Source organism: Sinohyriopsis cumingii, chromosome 11 (genome assembly GCF_028554795.1).
Source record: "Sinohyriopsis cumingii isolate HCF-2022 chromosome 11, ASM2855479v2, whole genome shotgun sequence".
Classification (NCBI taxonomy): domain Eukaryota; kingdom Metazoa; phylum Mollusca; class Bivalvia; order Unionida; family Unionidae; genus Sinohyriopsis; species Sinohyriopsis cumingii.
Genome location: NC_142971.1, coordinates 69,884,006 through 69,907,556, shown reverse-complemented (window position 1 = coordinate 69,907,556; position 23,551 = coordinate 69,884,006). Strand labels below are relative to the sequence as shown.

General features: G+C 35.2%; 1 long non-coding RNA gene across 1 annotated transcript; it reads right to left on the bottom strand.

Annotated features, from left to right (window-relative positions):
- Nucleotides 1-8,625: 8,625 nt before the first annotated feature.
- Nucleotides 8,626-22,356, bottom strand: LOC149788656 (uncharacterized). The gene is made up of 2 exons (XR_016424189.1): nt 22,229-22,356; nt 8,626-16,386 (listed from the first exon to the last, which is right to left on the bottom strand). It is a non-coding gene; the product is annotated as an uncharacterized LOC149788656 (long non-coding RNA).
- Between the last annotated feature and the right edge of the window lie 1,195 nt (nt 22,357-23,551).

The window sequence follows — 23,551 nt, the reverse complement described above, 5'->3', positions numbered from 1 at the left end:
GCATTTTTCGAACATGAGTAGCAACAATAATCACACCAAAAACTTTCAAGAACACAAAAAACTAATGGAGGGTACCCAACCTCAAATGTTTCAAGACCAAGGAACAAAAAAATCTCACCTAAATAGCGACATCACAGTACATGAATGGAAGATAGCCCTACGATCCAAAAACGAAACATCCTCTGGTAAGGATCAGTTAGGTTACATTATCTACAAAAACTACCTATCAATATAACAATAGCCATAATCAAACTCTTTAATAGGATATGGGATAAAGGCCAACTACCCACCAAATGGAAACAGGCCATAGTAATACCAATCCCCAAGCTAGGTAAAGATCCCAACAACATAAATTCGTACCGACCCATCTCCCTTACAAACAATATTTGCAAAATAATGGAGACAATAATCGCAAATAGGTTAAAACACCACATAGAAACCAATAACCTACTCTCCATAAATCAATGTGGCTTTCGGAACAAACGGTCCACAACTGACCAACTTCTCAGATTGGAAACAGACATCAAACTCGCTTTTAACGCACATAGGAAAACCGATCGCAACCTCATAGCGGTTTTTTATACCTAGAAAAAGCGTTCGACCTAGTATGGACCAACGGACTAATGGCCAAATTAAACCAATTTGGAATAACTGGACGCTTGTTCAACTGGATTGGCGATTTCCTCACAGGCCGGAAAATTACCACAAGAATAGGCAACACCCATTCGGAAGAATTTTCACTTGAAAATGGAACACCGCAAGGCAGTGTAATAAGTCCGTTACTATTTAACCTAATGGTAAACGACCTTGACCTCAATGTAGCCTCCAGAAAAATAAACTTGTCACAATTTGCAGATGATAGTGGCATATGGAGGAATGGAAATCCTGCCAATAACACAGTAGTTAAAGAAACCAGGAAACCCTCCTCACGATATATAAAACCCTAATTAGATCAAAACTGGATTACGGTTGCCAAGCACATAACTCGGCTAAGCAGCCTGTACTACAAAAACTTGACACTATCCAGAGAAAAGCCTTGCTATTATGCACAGGAACACTCCCTTCAACATCATTAGAAGAACTACAAACACTAACAGGAGAACTACCCTTAAAATTACGTAGGCAAGAACTGCTCCTCCGATACTCCATTCGATTAGATACCCACCCAGACAACCATCCCACCAAAATAGCTATAAATAAGTGTAAAGTTGTCTTCAAACCCAAAATCATACCTATCACACCAAGTGGCAAAGTAATCCTTGAACTAAGAGAAAAGATACCTCTACTAAAAAACAGGTAACAAACAATACAGACCAGAACAAATCACCATGGTTACAAAAACCACCAAGGATTAACATTGAAGCTACCAAATTAGGCAATAAAGAAGGACAAGAAAACTTACTAAAACCTGTACTGGTAAACTAAATCAACCAAAAATACCCGGACTATGTTAAAATATATACCGATGGATCAAAAACAAACAACCCACCAAGAACAGCAGCAGCAATAGTCATCCCTGAATTCAATATACAAACGGGATCCAGATTACCTGACTATTGCTCCATTTACACCACTGAATTCTGGGCTATACTTGAATCACTACAATGGATCAAAGACAACCAAATACCTAAAGCAGTCATTATAAGCGATTCCCTAAGCGTTATCAAATCGATCCAAAATCGCAATACACACTCTAGGGAACAATTCCTCGACAGAGCATGCCAATTAATCGACGATATCACCACAGCACATCAATTAGTCGAGCTCATGTGGATACCCTCGCACATTGGAATCTCTGGCAACGAAACAGCAGACAAAGTTGCAAAAACCAAACTAGGAGATCAAAACTCTATCAAGCTTAACTATAGCTCTACAGAAGCAATAAGCTTCGCACAAACATATATAGACCAAACATGGCAAGATTTTTGGAACTCCTCCACAAAAGGGAAAAATCACCATGAAACCCCAAAAAACGTAGATAGAAACATACAGCTACCTAAGGGTACCTATTTAGAACAGAAAACCATAAACAGGATAATAACTGGAAAAACTAAACTAGCAAGCAGTTTTGGAAGGTTTATAGGACCCAAACCAGCAACCATTAACTGCTTTAACTGCCACACCACCGAAGATCTACACCACGTGTTCAATATATGCCCAAAATATCAACTCGCTCGGAAAATATTTATCAAAAACCAAAAAGAGATTGGATTACCACACACATACCCAGAGTTCCTTATGGACTCTAATAAAAATAAACAATCAGCATATAAAAATATAAATCAATTCATAGACTCAGCAGGACTTAGGAACAAAATATAATTACTATCCCCACAAAACCAAAAGACCCAGTAACTAACTAAATAAATGTAGAAGCCACCACATAAAAAACCATAGCATATCATTCAATTTTATAAAAGTATTAATAAATAATTCACTTACGAAGCACCTATAAAAAACTAAGGAAACCGCAAAATCGGATGCCCTAGATGTCCTTAACGAACCGAGCAATCAGCTAGGATTCCTGTCCTAGATGTCCTTAACGAACCGTGTAATCGGCTAGGACTCCGGTCTCTTGCTAAATAAAGTATAAATAACATTCAATCTCTAAAAACATCAATTAATAAATAACTTAAAGAGGTAATATCTAAAAACTTATAAATAACATAACGTAGGAAACACACCCTAAACACCTCGACTAGTAATACCATAATAATCTTGAAAATCTCTCTTCATACATGATATCTACTAAGAACCTCTATAAACAGCATAGAACATCCCCCCTCCTTTTAGAACATTTTGAAGAGGAAAAAAAAAAATCTCGAAAAAATAAAATAAAATCTCGAAAAAAAAAAAGGTAAATGCAACAAGAAACCAGCGATGTAAAGCAAGCAGGACCGTTCCCGAGCTCTCCTTCCCACTAATGACAGCCAACCATTCAACTGTAGGGACCTTTATGGACCCACAGATTGAGGCCAAACTATCAGGGTTCCTTGAATCCATAAAAGCCTGGGGGAGGTGGCACCATCCCCTTCCCCGGGAACAACTAGCAGGCTGCGGTGCAGTCAGAAAAAAGTGGCACATGCACAATTGTGCGAACTCTACTATAATTAAACTCAACAACAACTACTGGAGAGAAGTGTACACGTAACGGAAACAGTACATATTCACTTGAATAATATGAAATATAAAATTAAGGCAAATGAAGAATGCAGTTATAGACACAAAATATTTCGACGGGAGAAAATGGGACATAATGGACAATGCGGATATAACTGCACAAAGAATAAATCAGAATTTAGCTCTAACGCAATTGCTACAAAAATTAAATAGTGGCATTTCTCAAATAGACAGAGTTTAGTGCATATGGTCATGACAGAATATAAAAATATAGTAGCACGCAGAAAGATAAAAAGTGCAGAGGTGGATCTTAGTGGAGGACTTTGTGATTATAGCAACCTTTCGGATCCATCTGAAATATTTGTTGCGGGAAAATATACACCCGAAGTTATCAAGCAAGGAACCTCGATTGGTCAGCTGATGCTTACTTATGAGATTATGGACAAAAGTACATGACGCGCACTGATGCATAAGCTTGTTGAATATATCCATAATAAATACAACATAGATAATGAGTAATGAAACAACTGAGACGGTTTTCGTCCTACGTGAAATCTATGTTTGAGTTCAGCAGGAGGATGTAAATAAATTTCAGAGTGTCACCTAGTTGATCACCATCTCATATAGTGTGACCTTTTCCGCACAGGCAATTGCTCTGGAATCGCGCACACTTGAGATAAACGTTTGTGCAATGGCGAACATTGATGAGGTATTTGCATCCATCGTTTGATATGGGGCCGCTAGTTTTGCTATACTTTTAGCATTAATCACACCCAGCCAGGGATCCTAATAAGCGTAAAATAGAGTTCCAAGTATCAGACACGTCTGGGGTTGTTTCTTCCATGTAAAGCATTTTTGAAAATTGAGGAAAAACTCGAACAAAATGAAATTACCAATTATTGCACCAATACCACATTGGAATTCGTTAACAATGGCATTAATGCGCTATTTAACAGTGCGTGTTACTCCAATCGAAATTAAATCCAGTTCATTTTTTGAACATCGATGGGCCCAGGACAATTATCGGACTTGCCTGATACAACTTTGATATGTACCAAACATAGTCTTACTGTGCCAACATACGGTATTTTGTCTTTTCAACCTACAAATCGATGTGATGTTGATACTAACATCAAAATGATACTTGAAGACATAGAAGTGACACCTGATGCTGAAATAACTTTTCAACGGTAATCAAGAACCTTCTTATGAAATTCGGCTTTACTGTTCAGCAAATCATACTACACATGCATATATCAATATTACAATTATCAAAGTCAGAGGTGGCATAAATGCAAAAGACTGATTGAATATTTTCATTCCTTGCAAAGACTCCACCATTGCTGGTATCAGTTGCTCCAGAGGTTGCAAAAGATGAAACATTAAGTTATATCGGAACAGCACGGGGAATGGCTTTTAAAAAAAACCGGATGGTGGCCGTATCAAAAGAAAATTGCTCTCGATTGCCAGGCACAATCAGGAGAGTAACCAAGGGCAGAGGTGTTTGATTACCTACTCGCAGAATATCGCGCCGTTGATGCAAGCGAAGCTTCTTGTCCGTCAATCAACCGTCAGTTGACCAATGTTTATATAATGGCAATGGCTAAATCGATGAATCCTTTTCGAAATGGTTATATGCAAGATGACCTCGCATCGTTAGCGCCGCGCGCAAATGAACTGGCATCGTCCGGATTCATCGGCATACCCTTGCAGGCACTGGGACACGTATTTGGTAACACCTCTATATAGTTTAGCTTTTCGACTTGCACGAGCATGCACTGTCAGTTAAAGGCGTTAATTGTGTATCCAAATATGGACGGTAACCGTTGTTTTAATGCCAGTACAAGCACAGTTGGATGGTCCTATATGCATTGTAGCGTTGAGTGCACCAATACCGCATGCACCTATTGATTTATCAATAAAATAAGTTTGATATTATACATCAATGTCTATTAACATTTACATTATTCAGCTCATCGAAATGGTTTTAATGTAAATCAGAACCCACTTTCCACCAAAGATTGTTGTTTTGTAATGTTATTGTTGGCGTCGAGTTTGTGGTTTTTGAGCATCAAATTGTTAAACTGAAAATGGCCAACGTAAATATTCACGATATTATTCTCGAGTTGAAATAAAACTTAGTTGTAAAATGTTGGTTAAGATCACTATCAACAAAGGAATCAGAGACAGTGGCGTGTCGATTACTTATATCAAGGATTATGTTGATATCAATTGTACAACAAAAAAATACCTGGATGTAAAAACTCCCTAACGTTCCAGCATCACTCAGCATAGTAACCTTTTGGAGTACGTTCAGAAGCGTATTAATCAGTAAAATAGAGTAAAAGGTTGATGTTAAACTAATGGCATACTTGTTTTCACTGATGATGGGGATGATTTTGATACACTGAAAGGACTAAGAGTCTGAATCTTGTTTATTTATCTCATATGGTTAGTATAGTGGCAACTGGAATGTAATGTCAATATTTAAAAGTAATGACCAGCATTTTAGGTCCTCAGTAACACGTGCCGGCATTGATACTAATGTTAAAACAACAACAAAAAATCATCGCAGATCGCCAGAGATGAAGGACCAACGTGAATCCTGACGAGTGCTTCAAAATCTGTGGAGTTTGTGTTTAAGATTAGATTTTAAAAAATTGTAATTAAGAAATGGAAACTGATAAGGTTACTGAAGCTGCCGATGTGGTTTTAGATAACCTAACATTATATTTAAACATCAATCATGATTAATTTCCGCTTGTTGATTGATTTATACGTCAAAATGGTGTTACGAGACATTCGTATATACTGAGATATCTTGTTATGAGCTCAAAAGAACTAAATTATTTGAACCTCCCTTGTTTGCCACATTGAACTTAAGGCTAGCCCAGGAACATATTAAAAACTGACTTAATCAACATTTTTTAAATATCACCGTTATGCTGTCGTCAATGGCTTAATGTCATTCACCGCTGTTTCCATCCAAATTATACTCACGATATAATATTTTACACCAGCATTCCATCACCTGAGATAAAAATGATAACGACTGTTATTCAAATAAGTTGCACCTATTCAGCTACTAATTATTGGGTAAAAGAAGATCGTTATGTGTAAAAGGTGCTGATGTAATCGGTATGTTTTTGCATTGAATGGGTTCCCTAATCAGCACAAGTCCCAATTGGTCAAGATTGAAGCTTTTACGTGGCACAAATGTTTCATATCTCCATGACCATTGTAACAGTAAAAAATGTCAAAAGGCTAACGGTTCGTGCTCTAACTACGCCTGCATCTGATGATTAGGCCGGGCAAAGTATCCGAGTTGTGCAATTAAATTAGACGTTGGCATTAGTAATAGACAAACTATCAGAGTCCCTCCGTTTTACAGGTATGAAAATATAATCGAAGCAGACCAACAATTGTGAAATGTATTTACAGGGAGAACGACTTTGACTCTACAAACGCGCATTATTGGTCTTAGATGATATTGCCGGTCTTTGTGTGTCTGAACTAAACACATCAACCGCTGCAGGTGACCAATCGGAATTGTTATCGGAGCTACAACGAGAGTAACTGGTACCTTCGGTGATGCGAGAAAATTCATTTCTTCGCGAACACAATATCGAGTACATGTCTATTCTGAAGTGATTTTAGCGGGCCAGAGCATCTTAAATAAGAACAGTAAACTGTACCCGGCTGCAATAGAGAATAAAATAATCAGTACGACTGAAAGTGAAACATTTCTAGGAAAAACGGTAATGCAGACAGTTTGCGAGCACAAATAGGAAACAGTGCTGATTTAAAATAAAGGTCGAATAAAGATAACCAAACATCATGCAGAAAACTAGTTATCGATCCAAACCACGCATGCTGGCAGTACTTTTATTGATTGCTTCCGTTGGCATGCCTAATTAAGAACATTTTTCTTATGAGAATTTCTTTACGCAATTACATGGGTAGCATGAAATGCAAAGTTTCGTTTTTTATTGAAAACCCTGTGGGCACGTCCATCCAAACAAGCGTTTAACCCGTATGACTGGATTAGTCGAGTGATATTTATGAAAGCAACCCCGCTTGCAAAATTAAAAGTAATCAACAGGCATAGGTCTCTTGAAGCCAACATTAAGATGAGGGTATAAAAGAGTATATGTGGAATGGCCCCATAAGGGACAAAATAGGTAATAGAGATATCCTTTTATATCATCGTGTGTGCATGTAAGTTATGTTTATAGACTGCTGATAATTATTGAGCACTGCACAATGGTAACCTTTATATAAAATACTCAGTCAAATTCGCAAAAGATGTAAATATTTGCCATTTAGGTTTGTCCTGAGGTACTGATGTTAATCTGGAAGGTAAAAAGATCATATAAATATATCAATATATAAATAAAGAAGTAATGAATATGTATAGGGTGAGAATTGATTGGCCGGTTCTACCTTCTTTCAAGGTGTCCGCTTTATTTGGTTCTCGTTATCTAGGTGATGATCGCCCTCGGTTTTATTGCCCGGATCGATTAAACTTATAGATGGAACAAACAGAGATCTGTTCAGTTTTATAGAATACAAGAACACAAGTTCCGGTACAAAGAAAATCAAAATTTAATCAATTACGGAAATAACGGTGATAATACAATACAGTATGAATATAAACTTCTTTTTGGACAAAATCTTTCAACGAATTTCACAAAACACACACACACACACACACACACACACACATACATCTCTCTCTCTCTCTCTCTCTCTCTCTCTCTCTCTCTCTCTCTATCTCTCTCTCTCTCTCTCTCTCTCTCTCTCTCTCTCTATATATATATATATATATATATATATATATATATATATCCAATCTGTTTTACGGATATAATAAGTTTATCGTATGTTCGAGTGAACAATCAAAGTCATTGTCTTGTACAATTGCATAACCTGCTTATATATAATTAACTACAATTTCCCTGTAGCTGTTATGTCCTTTCACCTTTTTTTTGTTTTTTGTTTTTTGTTTTTCCCTTTAACTTTACTACTGTTTCGCCTCCCTTCACACTTCAAATTTTGTATGTTTAAGTGCATAGTTAAGCATGTAGATACAAATTAGCCTGGATACGTCAGTACATATGTACATCCGATGACACTTCTGGGAATACGTCTGAAGAGCTATTTGCCCCTTTGAAAAATAACAGAACAACCTAATCTTTCTGTCGGTAATTTAACTGGGAATAGAACATTACTCTCCTACCGACCGTTATCATATCTTTCTATATGTATTGAAACATATACCAAATATATTAGTTGGCCCAATCATGGCAGACCAAAAAACATAGTTCATAAGTTTAATGTGCTCCCTAATGGATAACTCATCACTTCGCATTAACACACGAGAATGAGAAACTCCGCTCTCGTCTCATTTACACAAATAAATTATTGAAATTCCCTACCTGGCTTTACGTTTTTTTCAGCGAATACACACATTCAGGTCTTTAGCACACATGAAATTACACGGAATGGCTTAACAACGTTTAATATCAGTCAATACGTGCTCAAGTCGTTATCATACGTGAAATTACATGGGATCGGTGAATTCAGACGGATTCTCGAAAATTAATATTAACTAAAGTAATACATGACATCTTAGAACCTAATTCCTATAAAATAGGACGAAATATTCAAACAATTCGACAACCTTTTATAAAGAAGATAATTTATGACTTCATATATATAAACAGTTTTACTTATATTAAGAAAATTGATTTACAAATTTAAACAAATAAATTCATGCACATATTATCAACTAATTTCATAAAATTCACGTAAATATCTATGTTTTTCGAAGCGTTTATCGCTTCTATCGCCAAAATTATGTCCGTCGACTTTCCAGACATCCGGTGCCTTGGACAACTATTTTATGAGAGAATTTGTTCCAAAATTGACTCTGGGAGTCCCATGTACCTTTACTATAGCATCAAAACGTAGACTAAACAAATTCTTCAGGGGTGAAATATTTACAGCTAGGAAATTCGTGTAGCAAACCCCCCCCCCCCATAGCGTAACCAATCAGGATGAAATATATTTACCACCTTTCATCTAGGCGAAAAAATTGGGGTCAACTTGACTATCCAGGTTATCGACTTACGGTTTCTTGGAAAGTTTCGCTTTCGACAGATCCACTATGACATCGAACTTAGCCATGTCCCAAATAGCCGGTCTCGCGGTTAAGTAAACGACTGCTTCATTTAAAAATCTCTACCAATACCAACTCGACATTAAAAATCACTGCAGTATAGCGACTTAACAAACGCCTGTCCCCATATATCTAATTAATTTTTGTCTGGCCCAAACTAATGTGCTTTCCGTAGATCGACATAAATTTGCTTCATCAAAGTACTCATGGAGGGGGGTTTTATCCTAAATGCATGAGCAGGGGGGATTTGACCCAAATGCATACGTTTGCATATGGGGGAGGGTCTAGTGATAACGTACGTAAGCATAATAAACGGGGAAGGTGTGGAACATCGTTATGTTTTCTACTATGTAACCTGTTCCACTGGGTTCAGTCGCGTTAGACTTTTAGCAGACATTAGACAAACTTTTTTAAGTTACGCATTTTTTTATGCAGCCAGATATTGAACGTCGGTGGTCTATCTGTTTTGTTAAACACTTTATTATTATTAATCGTTGATCGTTTCTGCTTGGATTACATATAGACCATTCTATATAATTCGGGGGTGGGGTGTGTCAATTGTACGTACGCAGGTGGGGTGTGTGTAAAACGCACGCGTGTGTTGAAGGAGGAGGGGAAGGGTCCAGCTTTGTCAGATTTCTGTACACATACTATATGGATAGCCCCTAATTATAATTGCATATAATTTGACACAGAGGACCCTGAGAATCCTAGGGTGAATTTCAGTTTTAAGTTGCTTCATCGAGACATGGACACTACTTTATTATGAATTGTCAATATCCCAGTAATCCTCGGAGTTTGATCAGATCATGATTGATTATATGTCATCCCTTTTTAAAACCTTCGTAATTATACCTGCAAAAATGCTCCTGACTTTGTTAAGGTTACTTAGTTATATATTTAGTCCAGATAAGTATATATTTTTTCCCTGGGCAACTTATATGCTACTGCATCATGTAACCTAATACTCAAGTTTGTAAGTCTGTATTCATTGTCTACAAGCAAATGTTGAATCAGAATCGATTCAGAGATTCAGGACTATCTTAGGTACCAGTATTTTAGTCAATGCCTCTTTTTCTTTCATTCAATGAAATGGTACATAATTTTGACACAAATCCTAAAATTGGATTGAAACTTTTACAGAAAACTAAAGATCAAATTGACTTGTTAAATGAAGTGAATGAAAACACCTTTATCGGCACCACAACCTGTGGTATATCTTATTTTATGTGAGCGCTATTATTATTCGATCCATTTTTAAAGTTTGTATGTCTTGTTGTGTGATTCATTTTTTTAAGTAAAAGGATACAACTGGCAGGTCCCTATTTGATGTTGTGTGGGGTCATCACATGTATACATAATTAAGAAATTACACCATGCATGCCCTGCGTTGCTGTTGTGCAAGATGCCGTGTTATGCACGGAGTCTTCGCTTATTTTTATAACTAAGAAATTACACCATGCAGATCCTGAGTTGCTGTTGTGTACGATGTCATGTTATGCATGGGATCTTCACTTGTTAGCATGTCGTGTTGTGTGTGACGTCTTCACTTGTTTAAGTAAAAATATACAACTGGCAGGTCCCTATTTGATTTTGTCTGGGGTCTTCACATGTATACATAATTAAGAAATTACACCAGGCAGGCCCTGAGTTGCTGTTGTGCAAGATGCCATGTTATGCACGGAGTCTTCGCCTATTTTTATAATTAAGAAATTACACCATGCAGTTCCTGAGTTGCTGTTGTGTACGATGCCATGTTATGCATGGGATCTTCACTTGTTTGCATAATAACGAAATTACACCAGGCATGTCCTGGGTTGCTTTTGTGTAAGATGTCATGTTATGCATGGGTCTTCACTTGTTTTATAATTAAGAATTTACACAAATCAGGTCCTTAACTGATTTTGTATAAGATGCAAGGTTATGCATGTAGTCTTCACTTGTTTGCATAATGAAGAAATTACAACAGGCAGGTCCTGAGTTGCTCTTGTGAAAGATGCCATACTATGCTTTGGGTCATCATTTTTTAGCATAATGAAGAAACTGCACCAGGCAGGTCCAGAGTTGCTCTTGTGTAAGATGCCATATTATGCATGGGGTCTTCACAAGTTTGCATACTAAGTTACACCAGACAGGTCCTGGGTTGATTTTGTATAAGATGCCATGTTATGCAATGGGTCTTCACCTGTTTGCATAATAAGAAATTATACCCGGCAGGTCATGAGCTGCTTTTTTGTAAGATGCCATGTTTTGCATGGCGTCTTCACTTTTTTGGATAATGAAGAAACTACACCAGGCAGGTCCTGAGTTGCTGTTGTGTAGGATACCATGTTATGCATGGGGTATTCACCTGCTTGCTTAATATAAACGTACACTAGACAGGTCCTGAGTTGTTTTAGTGTATGATGCGGTATTGTCAACGAGTGCTTCACATGTTTGCCGAATTAAGAAATGACACAAGGAAAGCCTTGAACAGCTGTTGTGTAATACACAACACATTCTACTTGCTTACCTTATGACGAAATTTGAATGAAAGGTCCAGAACGGGTATTGTGTAAACCGTCTTCACCGTAATTGTATCAGATCCTTTTTGATTTCTGGAATATTATGTGTCTTAGGTCCAATATGCATTGGGGACCTGAGTGGCCAAGTGGTATAAAGCGTTTTGGGCTCTGACAATGTGGTTATTAAAGAAAGTTCGCCAGTAGATTATCGTGTGTCACTGGTTCTTTACGGGGTATTCCTTGGTTCTAAATTCTGCACCATTTATCCTGGCCGTCAAGTAAGACCTTTCTTGTGCTGACAAATGGCGTTAAACCTTATAAAAAAACAATAACAGCCAAGATGTACTAGTTTATGACTTTTTCATTTTTTGTTCGGACATGTGTGAATAAGGAAGTCCTGGGATGTATTGTGTAAGAAATGTCCCCAGTGGTCATGGTGTATACGAGGTCTTGCATTGCTTGTTTGAGTAAGAAGTCCAACTTTTGATTGTGACAATAACTCAATGTGACGAATGGAAATGTCATAGTGTCAAGAACCCCATTTGACTGGTATTTTTCATTGGTCCCCACTTGACACATTTTACAAGTATGTGTGTGTATGTATAGTTATCTACTTGACTTCAGGTCATAATTAGCATTTTATATATAAAAAGGCATAACCTAATGTAAAATAACGTTTTGCAATGATTCTGATGTTTAAAAAATAAAATGCATAACCTGGATTACATTCATGAAATTCATAAACTTAGAACCAAATGGACATATTTACTTCTTCTATTAATAATAATACTGAATTTAAACGAAAACATATAAGACAATAATTTAGCTATATATAGTTGTTGACACTTAATAAAATATAAAAGTAAATATGAGTCAATCAGAAATGAACTCAATTTTGGACAAGGTCAACTCCATTGTACAATTTTACCTTGTAGTACCATGCAATGAAGAAACAAAAACCTAACTAACAAACAAAGCAAATTAAATATACATAAGAAAATCAAATTAGCATACAAAAATCATTACCGGGAATTATTGATATATAACATGCTAAATGAATATTAATATCTCTGTTTTCCCCCATGAACACGTAGCTTATTATTCCCATCTGCATCTCTCTCTGTCATGAATATTGCTAGTTTTAAGACATATTTAGGGAGTTAATTCTCGAACGGAGATAATTACTAGTGAGTAATGACGTAGACATTCAGGTGATTGCTACTGTATGTCTTTCGGGATACTGTTATTTTCAAGTTTCCGCGACTTGCTCTTACATGTTGTTTAGGTAATCGTAAAGTCGCCTTTTGAGTTCACTAGTAACATAAAAACAGTCAGAAAAATGCGTAAAACATAATATTTATTTAGCAATTGTCTTCAAGGAAATAATGAAATGGATTAGTTTCATTTAGGATTGGACAATACTAGCAGAGGTAAAGAAGAATATTCATAGATAATAAAATTCTAAATTATATGGGAGCTGCTTTACCGAAAGGAGTCCAACAAATTGATAATATATTATCTGACTGTATCAGTCATGTTATGTAGTATTCGTTCTCATACATAAACTGGAGCAAATCATATTTACTTCAAAGGCGAAATTGATTTTGGTCATCCCATAAGGGCCTTACAGTTACGCTCAAAGTGAGAGATAATGCACATTGATATCCACATATGAATTTTAATATATTTTATGTTTTTAATTTCACTGGTTATTCATCAAAGTCATAGAACACTTCTTTGCGGTCCGTGACATTTAGGGACAATTGTCTTATACTACATATCAACAGGTTCCATATATCATTCCTAATTTATCTAATATGGATAACTAATACATTTGTACTACTCATTCCACTCCTTCGAGCTGTACGTCAACCTTAAGGTACAGGTCATTTACGCTTGCTAAAATTCAGTTTTCGACAGGTATATTTCAATTCAGCAATATACTAATATTTTCGTATTTTTAATGAATGGCGATTTATGCAGGAAAGACATTGGTAAGTGTACTATACCATTGTTTCGACCAAAGGATGTTGTTCTGTATGGGTGAAAAAGTTATGTTTCCTATTGTTTTGAAAAGACTCACTTGCTACACGAATTATTCCCTCGCAAATTGTATTCCAGGAGGGTCGAATGACAAAGTGGCCTTCATTATCCGACCAGGTTCCTCTGGTGTACTGCCCTATCAGATTTTGTATTGTAGGAATTGCCCTAGATGTGTCTGTATGCTGCTTCATTAGAATCACAACGTGCCTGTGTCTATCAACGGCAGCAACACATTCTTCCTGGCTCCAGTGAGACTGAAGAAATGCCGGTGTTATTACAGGGACTACGACGAGACTTTCATTAATACATCGATGTATTTCTTCTATGATGCGCATTCCAGGAACAAAGCTATCAGCACCAGTGCATACAAGGTCCTTATTTGTGTTGAACGTTTCATGGAGATACCTGTGTAAGAAAGGCAGGATGTTTTCGTCTACGATTTGAGCGTCTTGGCTGCAGTATGAAAGAAATACAAGAAATTTGAAATCTGTGTTCTCTTCGAGAATTTCTATCTTCAGGTTTTCGAGGTCCTGGTTTCGGCGTGCCGATTTACGCAGTCGATGAATCGTAATAGCGAAAGTAAATATACATATTATTAGTGCAACTGATGATGCAACTCCAGTGCCGATAATAATTCCAAGCCGGCAATTTTCTTTAATCATTTCAAAATGTTCATTGTTTAACGAATTTTCGTTATTGCCATATTTGCATGTCAATGCTGTCCTATTGACAATGTCGATATTTGTAAATAAAATCCATTCCATAAACACAAGTGCGGCACAATCACACACGAACTGATTTTCCAATATATTGATCATTAAATATTTTGGAATAATTGAATGCAATTCTTCGATTAGTTTATCTTCGCTTGCGTTGTATCCATATCGGTACCTCTTTCCTATACGATTTCTATCTTGGAACTGTTTGAGCAAAACATTCGTGATAGAGGTGCTCTCATTGCTTACAGTATCTTGTTTCCGAAATACTTGCTCGAATTGTTCCAATAAAGTTGCAGGTAAACTTTTCAACCTATTGTTTCTTAAATTAATTAACTTTAAATTAGCTGTATTGCGGAGATCGATATTAAAGTATGTAAGTTCATTCTCACTTAGATCAATTAGGCGTAGCTGTTTATTTGATGCGAATACGTTTGATGGTACGACACTAAGATGGTTATTATGTAGGAAAATTATCTCAAGGTCTTTGGTTTTGGAGAACATATATGAAAATTCGTTCATATCCTGCATGTTATGCAACTCGTTACTGGACAAGTCTATAATCTTCAGTGAAGGAAAACTGCTTAAAATCTGTGGCGAAATATATTCCATATTGTTTCCCGCTAGGTTCAATGCCTTTAGTGCTTCTATACGACATGATTTAGAATATGTTATATTTAAATGTATTAGGCCATTTTTGCTTAAATCCAACATGTGAGGAAATTTCAAGTCACAATTATCGAAAATGTATCTTACATTTATCCTCAGTTGTGCACCTGGAGACAACATGCTCTGGGCAAACATATACGTTGCAGTTGGCGGGAAATCCCAATATATCTTTCTTTCCCCTTCTATGACAAAATATTTCGGCACCATATACTGGCAACCAGTAATATCTAAAACTTCAATGTTGTTTATGATTGACAAGGCGTGATCGTTCATTCCAGAAGGCGAAACAATTGTAGAATAGGAAAGGTTTAAATATTTTAGATTTGTTAGTATATCTAGTACGATGACGTGATCTACATATATAATATTGACACCACTTATATCAAAATATGTAAGATTCTTTCTATCAAGAGCCTTTGAAAAGTTGTGTCTGAGGACAACATGCTGTCTTGTTGTCTGTATTCCAATTAGAGAAAGATATTTAAGTTTACTCAGTGTACTATACAATGCTGCTTCTACGGTAGCTATTGTTAGTGTAGGATTCCAATCCAAATGAAGGGCTTCAAGATCAGGTGTAGAATGGAATACATCGGCATCAATGATCCCGAGAGTGGGACATGACGATATGGACAGATATTTTAACTCTTTTAACCCATTTAGAAACCGTCCTTTGATATGATTTGCGTTATTAAATTCAACAATAGAAAGTTCAGATAAATTAGCCCATGTTTGATGGCTAAAACGTTCATCGGGGAAGGAGTTGTAAAGTTCATTTGTTCCAACCAGCGTAACTTTCCTTATATCTGTCGGTAATACAAGAGGAAAATCTGTCTTGTTTCCAATATTGTTGCAGACATAATAAATTCCATTCATATTACATGTTGCACTTGCTGCAGAAAAATGTATAATGATTGACACAAAAACACTTGCGTAGAACATGAGTTTACGTTTCATAGCCATCATATAAACCGTTGAAATATCGTTGGGGATCAAAATTTAATGTTTACATTTTGAGACATGAAATATGGCCGTAAGTAGAGACAACCCTTCCCATGGTGATACAAGCTTCAATGTTTGATTTTATTTTCTTGAAATAATTTTTATTATTGGATGCCGCTCAAAGACTGCTGCTGAAGAGAAGAGTCACCATTTCCTGATAATAAAGAAGTGTATATATATATATATATATATATATATATATATATATATATATATATATATATATATATATATGCAAATGTATTTTTAATATATATATATATATATATATATATATATATATGCAATGTATTTTTAATATATATATATATATATATATGCAAATGAATTTTTAATATATATATATATATATATATATCTCTCTCTCTCTCTCTCTCTCTCTCTATATATATATATATATATATATATATATATATATATATATATATATATATATATATATGCAAATGTATTTTTATAAACACGTTTAGTGTGTCACATAAAATTTATAAGGCTAATTATATTTATGGAAAACGAACTGAATGAGAAATCCTAACAGCTCAAAATAATAGAAAAATGCATTAATTGTCATTCCTTGAAGATCATGCATTATCTTCCTCGTTGTGGTAACTATGCGAAACCTTTCCTGAGACTGATTTAAAATTATTGTAAAATAATGTTCACTAATAAATTTCAAATGACTGATGTTCGTCACCAATGTAAATACACCTAAATGAAAATGTACGTATATACTTGAATCATCCAATAAATATCATTTCGTATCGATGATCATTTTCATTTTCATAGAATGTAATTTATATAGAAACACCCCCTGCATATATAGTACGGACACAGTGTTAAGGTATGCTTACCATCTGCCATGGAATGCCCTTTAAGTGCCTAATATCTTTACCATAAAGTAGGTAAGTTTTAATCTTCAAATACTGATCTTACTATTAATTCCATCAGTCATGAATTGTCTACTTTGTATAAACCGATTAGTGTGGTTCGATGCATTGACGATCCATTGCAAGAGCGTTTGAACTATGAAATGAAAGGTTAGTTGTCTTGCGATGAATATAGTCTCCTAAGCAATGCAGTAAATGCAATGCTCGATGATGCTTTCTGAAGAAAACACAATTAACAAATGCATTTACGTCAATGCGTCGTTCAGTGCTGATTGTAAAATACCACACATATAACACAAGCAAGTACATAAAGTGCTTTTCCTAAACAAATAATATAGTGTTAACTTTTGCACGCTTACGCAGAAATATTATTACAGTCGAAGACTTTGATCGTGATTGGGAATTTACGTTCTTTTATGGAATACGAGACTGCAGACGCTTATACTAGGATAAGACGGATGCAAGGAAAATATAGTTCACTGTAATTTTCTGTTACCTGTGGTTTCATATTTAAGCAATGGGGAAATTTTAATAAGCTCGACAGTTTTAATCATTAGGGTAGACTTGAGGCAAATGGGTAATTGTAGATTCCTTCACTATTTGATTTCGAACTCACCTTTAGAGACAACGTTTACATCAATTATTTAGCTTGAAGTTATTATTGTGTCTGTTTTGCTGCACTAGAAACTAAGATCAAAGAATATATAAAGTGCCAGCGATCACTTAATTTATATAACGGATGAAAATATGCAATATAAAATAGTCATGCCTGAATCCACTTTATGGAAGGTAGCAATATTTACGCATTTTTATTTGATTGTGTTTAATAGAGCACAAAAAGTATAAAGATTACTGACTTTAAATTGTGATTTGAACTAGAATATCCATAGGAATGACGATGTTAATAAAAATGATGATAATAATAATAATAATAATAATAATAGTAATAATTTTAAAAGTCGGCAACATCAACAATCTCAACAAAGATACGCGGTGCATCGTCTTTATTCAAAACCATTTATGAATGTTAAATGAGTTCAAAAGTACCTCATGTTTACATGTTCCTTGTACGATTCACATTGACGCCGCAATCGACCGGTTTGACATTTATGACACAGCTACTATATTACTTGTTCTTGGAGGTGGAGACCTAGATGAGTGTTAGTTTATTGTATACATATGCAGTAACAGGCTGAATGAAATTATGCTTGTTATGTTGTTGGAGAGGTTCATAGTTTGCAAGTTTAGACTTCCCGCGTGTAGTGAAAACCCTAACTGAATTCTAATAGGAATTATGTATATAGCCAGCAAGCTTGATTTATCGCCCAATATAATCATGTTAAGCCCTCCCCGTGAGTGACACGTTGGAAGACAACGTTTTAGTAATTCCATGCAATGTGGTAATTTGGGATTTTTTTGGTATAATTCTGTTAGTAACTGACCCTGAATTAGTTTTGCTCGGAACGGATCTCAATACCCTTCTTTCATATGACCTATCTGATAGCATATGTTAAAACTCTCATCTGAGATTAACATGGCAAGACGGATAATTGTATCAATATCGCTCTTAAGACATATCATTGTTTTATTGTTGCTCATTGTATGGTCACTAATTTCTCCAGTATCTAAACACTAAAAGTTGTTAAACTTAAATTTGACATTGTAAAAGCTTGAAATTTGAGGGTTGTTCAAGGCTATGTCAGAACACTTACTAAACATTAAAGTAATACGTATAATGTTGTCATGAAAGATTTATGAAACCTTAATATCATTGCTAAATGTCATGTTCTCTGTCACCACTGAAATATGGTGATGCCTATCTATATTGTTTCCACTTACCTTGATCTTTGACGTACCATTCTTTGTTTTTATATATTGAACTATAAATAAAGTTATGAGCTGGGTTCTGAGTTCTAAAAATGAAACCGTTTCGAGCATTTTCCTACCTGATGATTTTGAATGTGGTTCGACATAAATCATGGGGGTGTTATTGTGATATATAGTTGTAATAAGGTCGTGGTGATGTAAAAAAAAAAGTAGATGAAGGGAATATGCTAAATCCCATTTCCTGTTATCGTTCTGGTTTTAATAGAAGTCTGACCGTGTTTAAATTCAGTTTGAGAAACGTTCGAAATGGATAACAATATAACGCGTGTACCTAAATTAAAGATCGAAAACCATGACGTGCAGCTAGGAATATTCGAGATCCAGATATGACTCCCAAAGAAATACACACAAAAACGTACACACAGTAGAAGAAAACCATTATCACATACCAAAAACGGTTCATAAAGTGAAACGTAATTGCACACCAAGGTTAGGTATCTACACATATTTTGAACTATACCAAAGTCATTTGAAACTGTATATTCTATCTTAAATGTTTATTCATCAGCAAATAATCGTCTTCTGTCTTCAAATATGAACTAGGTGCCTAGCGTTTTGTCCAACATCAAGCGTCGGATATTCGCATATGTACAAACAATATTGTTTATAGTACAGCGATTAAAGGAAAATGTAGAGAACATTGACACGGAGCCTTTCCTTACCAGGTAAATGGCAATTTCTGGTGCATATCTTGCAATCAACCAACGTTACCTTGATACAAAGCGATACAAAACATTTTCTTTAATATAATACTCTCCTTCCACTAAGTAACGTATGCTTTGTTAGAAATTATATCCAAGTTCAAGCACAATAATGGCTTGTAGGATAATTTCAATCAGAAATTTATTCATGCGTCATTTTCCAAATGTTAAGATATGTATCGACGTACCTAATGTCTTGAATGTGGCCTTACGTTTTCAATGAAAACTAGATTCAATAGTTTCAAGTTTTACTACAAACCTGTTTTAAGAATGAATATTGATCGCCTTTCACAAGCGTTTAAGTAGAGTTAAGAGTTTTCATTGCAATTAAACATTTTGTGTAAAGTCGTTTCTCTCACGATAAGAAATACGTGCCAATGTATCGTTTCAGTTATAATGTGTATTCGTTTTGTATATATATATATATATATATATATATATATATATATATATATATATATATATATATATATATAATGTCATTGCTGTTCATAACACTACCTTAGAAGGTTTATCCAGTTAACAAAATTACAAATGATAATCTTCTATAAATGCGGTAGATATCAACTTTGGAAGAGAGGTCAGGCATGTCCGTAATAAGTCTGATTTTTATGTATGATGTTGCACCATTGATACAGTTGAAATCACGTGATATAACTTCAGACCATGAGGTCTAAAAGGTACAGATGACTTATTTTATGAATTGTCAGCTGATTGTGGTGATAAGGTATGTGTGACGATTTCTTTGTACCGTATTAACTTTCTATATAACATATGAATTACGGAGAATTATACATTATTAGCGATATTACCAACAAACTTAGACACTCTTTAGTTGTCATTGCTTCAGTGGATTCGTTTGTTTAATTCATTCCTTCAATGCACCTATATCATGTCAGATTACTTAATAACAGATGCATTGGAACTAACGTGAAGACACTTGGAATTATCGCTGTATTGGAATGACTGCAAATTCATGAAATTACAGTTTAAGATGATAGCTACTTAGGATTGGTGTGCATTTATTTAAAACCATATATATATATATATATATATATATATATATATATATATATATATATATATATATATGTATGTATATATATATATATATATATATATATATATATATATATATATATATACCACACAGTAACACAAACTCCAACCCCAGGGATATTTTTAAAACATTCCCAACGTTAGTGCACATCATCGCACCATTCGCCATTACATCCTAATGTTTGAAGTAGCATGATTATGTTTAGGTCTTTTAGTCAATGATCCATAAAAAACTGATTCTACTGTCCCAGGCGTCTCAAGATGATCTTTGTTACCGACTTGTGTTTGAAAGAAACTCTAAATATGTTTTGTTACGAGGAACCAAAACATTATTGGTCACCTTCATTTTTCCGTTTAGGACCAGCAGTGACTGAGCGTTCGAGTATGATCCACAATTCTTATATTTATCCAAGTAGGTACAGATGATTAGATTATTACCAAGTGATTTGAACAGAGAAAAGATCATGTCATCAAAGTTATTATTGTTTGAATGGAATTGCAGGATACGTTTTCTTCCCAGGTATGTCTGATATCATAATTATTTCAGAACCATCAGATTAGACAACCGTACAACTTATGTTGTCACATGTATCTCATTATCAAGAAATACTTGCCTTAGTTAAGTTAACAGAGACCCAACTACGCATATCAGCCTTTTCCTGCCATGTCTTGTAAAATAACTACGCTAAGCTCTTCATCGGTGTAGTTACAGACAATGCTTGTGTTAGTCCATGTATTTGAAGAGGATGAATATTTTTAAAAATAGGTTAACCAGGAAGTAGCTCTATATATCATTCAGACTAAACTAATCTTACAAGTAGTAATCGCAAGCGAGAAACATGTGAATCATGTATGTATATGTTTTTGCCAACAGTAGTGTCTTGCACGCTGATATCAAATCGTGATTGGTTCCATTTGGCCAAGTTGCTTGCATGACACACAGGCACACACAGGCACACACACATACACACATATATAACTACATATGCACAAACATCCAAACACAAATTCAAGCACATGCACAGGCACACATGCACACGGTTGTGTGGTGTCTAAAACTGCATCGCATTCTGACAAGCTGTTAACTGGACCAATTACATGATAGCACACTTCATATATAGGCATCACACCCACAAAAGAAATACAAACACGTAAACGCAGTATAATAAAGGAAACATTTTGTAGATTATGGTGTTTCTGAGAAAAATATTGCTAAATTCATTCATTTTCTGAAACAGACAACTATCATTCAGACTCTAAATAAATACTTCAATAGTTCAAAAGCGGCATTGACTTGTACCAATAATTATAACATCAGTCTTTTCTTATGATGGCTATTGATATCCCTAATCTATGACATTGACATGTTATTTTGACTTGACATATTCAATGAAATGTTAATGATATACGTTATTACGTGGCACTACATAATGGTAATTTGCTGAATTTAATCGCTGCTTACCTTTGATGATACCGTGGTTTAACATATTCGCACACAACAGTCGCAATATCGACTCAGAAAGCGAGAACAACACGCACAGAGCATTATATATGACACGCGGTTATAAACTTCCTGAAAATGGAGCGTGCAAACAGATATAAACACTTCACTCAACGGCGGGCTAACTAATGACTTTACATCTTGCAGTTCAAGTAAAAACAATTGATGAGCATTAAGGGTCTACATAGAATGTGTTCCTCTGTCAGCAAATGTTAACGTTTTTGACAAAACATCTGATTTATATTGTTGTTGTTGTTGTCTTAGGGTTTAACGCCAGTTTGCAGCACAAGATAAGCTACAATTGGCGGACACTATAAATGGCGGAGAAAGAATCAGGGGAAACCCCGGAAAGAACCACCGACCCATAAGAAGCTACTAGCAAGCTTTCCCACTAACTCATACTTGGCTGAGCGTGAGACTAGAACCCATGCATACAGAGGTAAGATGGCAGTGATCCGAAACGGTGAGCGCTTTGGACAATTCAGCCACTCGGCGCCCCTTCTACGTTATATACTATCATTACAAACATACTACTACAAATAATAATAATAATAATAATAATAATAATAATAATAATAATAATAATATAACTAATAATAATAATAACAACAACGATTAGAAGAATTACCAGACGATTACTTCATGTCTCTCCTGAATTATAAATTTTCTTTCTGACTCAACGAAACTTACATGAAATCATCCAAAACAGCAAACGCTAAAATATAGAGAAACAATTACGCGAATATATGCAAGGATACCTCACACTAATGACGGGTTTTAGTACGCATATTAAATCAAATTATGTTACATCCCATGTCCTCAAAAACAATGACTGCAAAACAATATTTGCAATGAATATATACAAAATCTCGTACTTCTTTGGCAGATATATTGATACCAATTTATAGTAAGTCCCATTTTGAAAACATACGTAAATGTAACACCAATAAACACTTTGATTCACACACATCTCATATTTTATTAGGACCTCATAATTACTGGTCGATCGTCAAGAGGATACAAATATAAATGAGGTATGTATATTACTTGCGAGACTTCATATGTTGACCAAAATACTAATCAGAAGGATACACATAATAGTCATACGTGCACACAATAGAGGTAAACGTAGTATATATACGATGCTGTCTTCTGGGATAGCAAAGCAGTGGCTTATACATTGTAAGTTTCTAATTTGTTTGAACGTTGGCATAGTTAAAACAAATGAGTTTATGAAGACATTCCCCAATCATATCCCACGGTTTCAAGACGCATAAGTTTTAG